Source organism: Lagopus muta, chromosome 4 (genome assembly GCF_023343835.1).
Source record: "Lagopus muta isolate bLagMut1 chromosome 4, bLagMut1 primary, whole genome shotgun sequence".
Taxonomy (NCBI): domain Eukaryota; kingdom Metazoa; phylum Chordata; class Aves; order Galliformes; family Phasianidae; genus Lagopus; species Lagopus muta.
In genome coordinates, this window is record NC_064436.1 from 22,811,809 (window position 1) to 22,820,127 (window position 8,319).

Below are 8,319 nucleotides of genomic sequence, written 5' to 3' on the forward strand. Positions count from 1 at the left end.
TATACTGAGTTTCCATAGACACACTGATGGAAGAAGTCTTTCCTTTCCTACACCAGAACCTTATCTAATCTAATTGGTGCAATACAGAATGCAGAAGAGAGATGTTGCTTAATTAATAGGCAGGAAGAAAAAAAAAAAATCATTTCTCTGCACACTTCCACAGCATCCTACAGCAAATATGCTCCAAACGTACTTACACAACCAGAATCAAAACACAAGATAAAGAAAAAAAAAATACAGAAAAAAAATACAGGACCCATGACTAGAGAAAATAAATTAATTCAGGGAATTAATACTATGCAACAAGTCCTTGACTTAATCATTACATTACATAGTCATTACATTATTGACTATTATCCATAAACGACAAATAAGGTTTCCTGGAATTACTTGAAATATATAACAGATCTTGGAAAAGAAAATCCTTCCTATCTGGAATCCTAGCTACCTCTTAATATTCTGCTAAATCCTTGAAAGCAGTACTTTCATTGCAAAAGCAAAATCAGAAAAATGGATTTGAGATCCACAGAAAACAACCCTACCTCCCCTTTACTTCAGATTTTTATTTTAATCCTCAAAATTCCATTTAATTCATAACATTAGTGTTATAGAACATTGATTCCTAGGCAGTTTTCATCTCGCACCTGTTTTTTACTTCCACAGAAACTGTCACCTTCAAATTATATCTCTTTAAAGAGTCTTTGTCTTTGTAATCAATATCACCAATTTCTGTAAGAACTCAAGCATTTTATATATCCATTTACTTTGCCCTTTGTTAATTCATTGCTTTTATCTCAACTTCAAAATAATAAAGAATGAAGTCATTTTTGTGTGCATAAATACTCAATTTTACTCTCAAACACTAGGTTTTGCAACATTCAGCTTGCCCAGGGAAAGAGTAATTAAGGATAAACATACACACAAAAAACAACCTGCCTTTGGATATTTTTTTTAACACTAGAAATGTTTTCATTCCTTGTCAGCCTCATAATTGCCTCTGGATTTTCTACTGCTATTAAGATTTTTCACCTAAATGAATTGACCAGATGATTTTACTTTTGTCAAGCATCTGTGAATCAGCTGTAACGTGAGTGCTGTTTATCTAATATAGCTGAAATTATTGTATTGAGAAATACATAATCCCCTGTTTTATTGACCAGATATATTGTAAATATTTTTTTATCATTCCAGCTCTGAATGAAGAGATAATTTTGATTTGACTGTTCTCTCACACTTCTTTATTTTGTAATGTTCTTAAATTTCATTCTTCTCTCTCTATAAACAGTAATAGCATCAAATATACTTCATGCTCTATTAGACCTGTACTGCTTCTGTCACACTTTGACGACATATCACCAATGTGTATGGTGTTTCAGGCTATATGCTCATACTAACCTGCCAGGTGCACATCCCTTGATACGACAGGATATGATTTTCCTCCTGCTCATTTCAGTTTTACAAAGACCGACCTACATTTATCTCATCAGATTGTTGGGAAATTCCCAGAGTGCCTTTCCTACCTACCATAGGTCAAGACACTACCAAGATTTCATTTGCCTTAGTATTTAAAGGCTTGGTATTTTAATATTGTATTCAGAGGCTGTCAAGACAGCTAGAGCCTATTCTCAGGATCAGTAACACAATTCTGAGTGAACACCAGGTTATCTGAGAACACAAAATCAGTTAAAAGCAGGCCAGAACAGAGATCTACTTAGCAGCATTTCCAGAAGGTGAGTTCCCATTAGCATCCTGAGGCCACTGAAGTCCTTTGAATATGTGCCCCACAGCTCCCCTCCACCAAACCACACACTGGGTTAGCAGGCTCCAGCCAGTCTACCTCTAAAAAAAAAAAAAAAAAAAAAAAAAAAAAAAAAAAAAAACCAGAACACAGTAATCTCCTTACACACAGTTCATCCCTTTCATTGCCTTACCTATTACTACACCTTTGTCCAAGGGGAGAGGATGAAGAACCTCAGCAAGCTGTCCTGTACTCAGAGCTGATTCCAGGGCACACTGGGAACACATGGTGGAAACACTTCCAGAGTTCCACAGAGGTCATGGGCGTCAGTCAAAGTGTGGTTCACAGCACCCTTTGAGAAGATAGCACCAGAAACATGGTTGTTTTCAATATCTTAATTCTCTGGGATAATGTTTCTGTTGTAGGTATTCTCTTGTTCTCTTCTGCACCTTGATGCTTCAATTCAAGAATTCCTTCAAAGGACAGCAGCTTCAATCCCTCATGTCTCTGATGAATGCTGTCCTTCCTGAGCAGGTTCTGACTGTATGATTTATATATTATATATTCTCTCTCTTCCTCTATATATATAAAAAATAGCATCCTTTACCTCCAGATATGCCTTGGAAGTCAAATGCAGTATTTCACAGAATGCCACTAATCGGTACTATTTTTTCAGCTTTTTTTCCAAGAAACCTAAGTTTTCCCTCTAGAACTCCTTTCTATTTCCTTTCTCAACCACTGTTATGCAAACAGGCCACAGTCACAAGGTCTACTATAACACTACCTTGGAACTAATCCAGACTACTATGAGCTGTATCACCTCTATTACTCTGCTGGTTATTCATGTCATTTTCTCTGCTGTGACAAACTCTATATCTACTTCACTTACTAGCCCTCATCTAGTTTTTCCTGTATGGTTCCAGAAGGATTTCATTGTTTCTTCATTTCAGACAAAAGCATACATACACACACAATTTTTTTTGTGAACAAATTTCTCTGTGGCTTAGTAATGTTCTTTCATGCTTGTAAAGATGAAAGTCTTTCAAAGTCTTCACAACTTCCTTGAGTATTAGTAATAACAGCAGTTCTACACCATCTCACTTGGTGAACATAAAGTAAAGCTTTCAGTAGTCAATAGGTATAACAAATATAATTGGTATCAGCACATGAAAATGAGATTTCACAGAAAACTTTTGCATGCTAATACAGTGCATTATTAAGCTGAAAAGTACTAACTGAAGTCTTGGGTCCAGTCTCCTATTTCATTAAAATCAGAGGATGCATTAAGAACTCCTTAACAGGGATAAGAAAAGCCACAGTTATTTCCCCTTTTTGAGTAGCAAATCACAACCTTTTGCTGCCAAAGCAAATGGATAAGAAAATAAGGTCTGGCAAACCTAAAGTGCCGTGCTTAACCAAAATGTGAAAGTAGGATTTTTGGCAAGACTTAAAAGAACATAGAAAACATCATCTTTTGCACAGGTTGGCTGCAAGTTGAGTACTTGGAAAAAAATAGAGGTTTGTATGTTTGGTTTTCTTTCTGTTCTTCTTCCTCTACCACATTTAGGGAAGTAAAACTTGATAAGCAGTTTTAGCAAATAAACAAATAAATATATTTGCTCAGGCTTCCAGTTGTTATTTAACAAAAAATTGGGGGCTCATATTTTGAAGCAATGAAACAACAACATGCAAGACAAATTCACAAAACCTATTCAGACCTAAAATCTAAATAGGTTTTAGAAATGCACCTAGAAACACAGTCTTTCAGACCATTAACAATACAACTATTACAAACAATTACCTGTCATGTTCAACTATGTGACCAGAGTATTTTCCATCTTTTATTGAGACAATAACAACATTAACCAAATTCTACACTATCTTATTGCAATATCTCACTGACAGGCTGTCATATTAAAGCATCCCTCATGTACAAGAAACAGTCTATTCCTGAATAAATATTTGAGAATTTCTAGTGAATATGACTCCCACATTATTTAGTACAAAAGATTTACTAAGCTTTTTGTATTTTTTTTCCTGTCAAAACTCTAATGGAATGAAATTAACACAGACCTTCAGAGAGTACAAGAAATGTTTCTCTTGTCAAAATTTCTCTGCTAATCATTATCTGCTACATACTATAGAAGTGGATATGTGAGCCTTGAATAAAGTTTTAACAAGGATTACTTATTTAGTTATTGAAAATGAACATAAAACAACTTTAAGTCACTGAGCTTCTGAACTGTTTGCTCTTCAGGCTTACTGGGAATATTGTTTCTAAATTCAGGATTTAAGTGCATGTATTGGTTGAATTTATATACCTCAGCAAGAAAAAAGTAATTTACATACGAAAGACAAAAGCAGCCATATATTTCCTATGCATTTTTTTATCAACTACATGAACATAAACATTATATACATATAAATTTATCTACATATTCGGAGCTTTTTTTATAAATTTTATTTAAAATACACAAGATGGTTAACGTTGTAGATATTGTAAATGAATTCTACTTTACAGGCTCATGCTGTTCATTTGCTGATTAAGGATAATTCTTTGTTGACTGCAATAATAATTGTTCTCTAGATCTCTATTAGTACATATTTTATTAGTGTAAACATATCATAAATCTAAATTAAGATAACGTGGCCTGGTTTTATTTCATTGTATTAGAAACTGTGTTATTTTTTAGGATAAGAGGAGTAACTATTTAACTACTCCTTAGAATTGTAGATCAACAAAGAAACATTAAGTTTGGAAAAGGCCTCCAAGATCATCTAGTCTACCTAACACCAATATTTCCCCACTAAGCCACGTGCCTTAGTACTACATCTACATGTCTCTTGAACACCTCCAGGGACTGAGACTCTATGACCATCCTGGGTAGCCTGTTCCAGCACCCAATCAATCTCTCAGAGAAGTTTTTACTAATATTCTGTATCCTCCTGAATGTTCTTTAAGGCTTAAATTACCATTTTGTTAGCTGTCTGTATAATCAAAGAATATTAGGATACTATAATCACAAAATAAGAGAGTTACGCAAAGCAGACTGATAACAAATGAGAATAAATAGAAGGCTTACTCCTATCCTGGGCTCACCCACAAAACACCAGCAGAGGCAATCTCCAGAAGAGAACCTTCCCCACTGTTAGCCAGCTCTTAAATAGGTCTAGGAGGGCTGGAGCCAGGCTCCACCCCTTCCGGCAGCACAGGTGAATTGCCTTCAGCTGTGCCCCTCTGGCTGACTCATTGCTCGCCTCAGGTGATCAATCAGAGGTTCAGGCCACGACTCAGCAGTTCCCAAAAACTGTCTTAGTGATAAGAAGCATTCTCCTTTGCTAGCGTTTCAATTTTCTTTCCTTATTTTATTTCCTCCTCCTCTTCCATATGAAAAGCCCCTGCTTTCTCCTCTTGTAAGCATGTGTAACATGATGGAAAGGCACAACAATGACAGCAGAGCAGCAAAGCCTTAGGCTGCAGGAAGTGAGGATCTACTCAAATGCAATAGCAGTAGACATTGAAAAAAGCTACTTAATACAGAAGGCCTCAGGAATCATAGAATGGCCTGGGTTGAAAAGGACCACAGTGATCATCTAGTTTCAACCCCTCTACTACGTGCAGGGTTGCCAACCACCAGATCAGGCTGCCCAGTGCCACATCCAGCCTGGCCTGGAACGCCTTCAGGGATGGGGCATGCACAGCCTCCTTGGGCAACCTGTTCCAGTGTGTCAACACCCTCTGTGTGAAAAACTTCCTCCTAATATTTAACCTAAATCTCCCCTGACTCAATTTAATACCATTCCCCCTTGTCCTATCACTATCCCCGCTTGTAAACAGTCATTCCCCTTCCTCTTTATATGTTCCCTTCAAGTACTGGAAGGCCACAATAAGGCCTCCCCAAAGCCTTCTCTTCTCCAAGCTAAATAAACCCAGTTCCCTCAACCTGTCATCGTAGGTGCTCCACTCCTTGTCACTCAGGTACACTGCATGCACATGAGCTCCCTTGGGTTGGCACTGCCTTCCCCCTAGGTGCTCAATCACTGGTTCAAGCTGTGACTCACCATTTCCATTACAGCTTGGGAAATCACATCCCTGCCAATCATTTTGTTCACCTTGCACACTGCATACCTTGGACATGAAACAGATGAGATGTATATACTGTATTTTGGTATGGGAAGGGATTCTTTAATCTGCTATCATGTGGCTCTTTGTTCCAACATCATCTGTAGCTGGCAACTTTACCATTTAGCAGCATGAATTGTTCATAAGCTCTGTGGCACCTGTTCATTTCATATCTTGATCTCAATTTCATGGACTGATCAGGCCATTTTGTATTTTTTAATTTAATATCAGATTCCTTAGCAGTTAAGATCTGGCCAGAATTTAGAGGAAAATCTACCTGTAGTAAGATGTTCATACACCAAAGAGAGCTGCAGAACCAGATCAACAGATCCAGGCTCTGAGAACAACACGTTGAACATTCCATCATATCTCATTTCACATGGAGGAGTGCAGGTTGGCATGCAGAAGGGCAGGAAGCAGAAAGAAGTTCATATGAAAATGCTGAGGGCTAGGCAGGGCAAAGAGGAGACAGAACATAATTTAGCAGAGTTGAAAATGCTAGGAAGGGTTGCAGTAAATTCAGGTGAATTATACTTTTCTTTGTACGGAGAGAAAAAAAAAAAAAAAAAGGAGCGGGGATTAAAACAGCTTTCTTAATGCACACATTTTGTAATATTTTGTAACAGTGGAGATAGAACTATTTGTAGCAAGGGAAGTGGTACTCCTGAGTTCAAAGGTTAAGCACATATGCCATCATTAGGAACACATGCAGCCAACAGAGAGCTGCCCTTGTGCAAGTAGATTCTGGGGTTCTATTTTTTTTTAATCATAGAAACAGGAATCAATAGCATAAACTATTAAGAGTTACTTCCCTTTCTTTCTCAGCTCCCATATAACAACTTTGGCTTGAGACAGCATAAGGGATAGATCAACATTAATTTAAAAGGTTCAGCCAGGATCATTTTGAGAGTCAAATGTTAGATCCATAAACAGAGTTGGCAGTAGAAGTGCTGACATAATTATAGCAATGTAAGCAAACACTTCCATGCTTACAAGTTTATAAAGTGATGCTTTTAAAACTATTTTGCTCCCTCTGGGAGGCCAAGGTGGTAGGGGTTCACATTAAATAAATTTTGTGCAGAAACATGAGTTTCTTTTCCTTTAGTTTCTTGTTTACAGCACTGCAGGGTATGCAGTGACACTCAAACCCAAAATAAATATCTATGTACTTTTTAAATCCCAAGCGGAATAGCAAAACAGCATGTATAGAAAGTAATAAGGTGGTAGCTCAAGCCTCGTGTGAAAACGAACAAATCACAAGCAAGCATTTTTTTCCAAGCTTAGTTTTGATGTGTTTGTGTTTTCTGATAAAAGCTGACAGGTAGAAAAATTTGCTTTTTACGACACTGATGGAGTCCCAGGAAGACAGGTGACAGGAGCAAATGAGAACAATAGAAATATCAGCTCTACCTGCCCTACTTTAAAGAAATTTTGTCACAGGGAATTATTCTTTTTTTAAAAAAAAAAAAAAAAATCATGACTTTTGTAGCTTATGAGATGGTGATGGAGGAAAGAGTTCCTGTGTTCACTTTTCAATTCAAATTTTTGATTTCTTCTATTATATTTATTAATTAAGGAGGAAAACTGAATGGCATGTTTTGTGGGTGTGGTGAGACAGAGAGGTGTTTACTGTAGACATATATAAGTATGACTGATTCTGAACTCTCTGTACTAAGGAAAGAGAAAAGACTTTAATGTGGGCCAAACTAATAATAGGAAATGAACAAGCAGCCTTTTGTTCTGACATCCTTATGAGAGTCTTCAGTAATAACTCTTTTTTAGAAAGGCTTCACTTTCATCCCACAGAGAATCTGCCACAAGAGAGAAAGATGCTATTTCTGAAAGCTCTATGTGACTTATTTGAAAATAGATAGAGGAGAGAACAAAGCTTTCTCCTTTAAACTCATAGAGGAATGCTAAGTAGCTGATTACAGATATTCAGAACAGAGGAAGAAGTGTGCCTATAAGAGCTTCTTTATGTGGTCCCGAAGGTTCAGACCCATGGCTTAAGAACTCTTTCTTCCCTCCCCAAATCACAAGAGACTGGTTTAAGATATCATAAGAATATTGTTTTAATTTAAAATGTCATACAAAGAACGAAATGCCTACTGGAGATACCTCTAAGCTTTCCTTAGGCTCTCCTTTACAACATAAAAAATATATATACTTTTATAAAATATATAAGTTCTCAACCTTTAACTTAATATCAACAGTCCTTGAAGCGAGACTTAGAACGTATACAAACATATGATATTAAAGGACTGATAACTTTGAATGTAAGAAGTGTGTTTCATTTCTGAGTATTCACTTGCAACACTCAAATAGGTCCTTAAAACAACAGATCTTTTAGATGTGTACCTGATAAAACAAATAAGAAAATTACAAAAAGATTTACTAGTCAACTGCTTGTATCAGTAACAACCCATATGTATGGAGGGTTATGTGACCCATCATCCCA

The 8,319-nt window shown here is 36.7% G+C and overlaps 1 long non-coding RNA gene across 1 annotated transcript; it reads right to left on the reverse strand.

Annotated features, from left to right (window-relative positions):
- Positions 1 to 315: 315 nt before the first annotated feature.
- On the reverse strand, positions 316 to 4,857 carry LOC125692151 (uncharacterized). Its single transcript, XR_007376494.1, has 3 exons — positions 4,822 to 4,857; positions 1,932 to 2,090; positions 316 to 1,839 (listed from the first exon to the last, which is right to left on the reverse strand). It is a non-coding gene; the product is annotated as an uncharacterized LOC125692151 (long non-coding RNA).
- Positions 4,858 to 8,319: the final 3,462 nt, after the last annotated feature.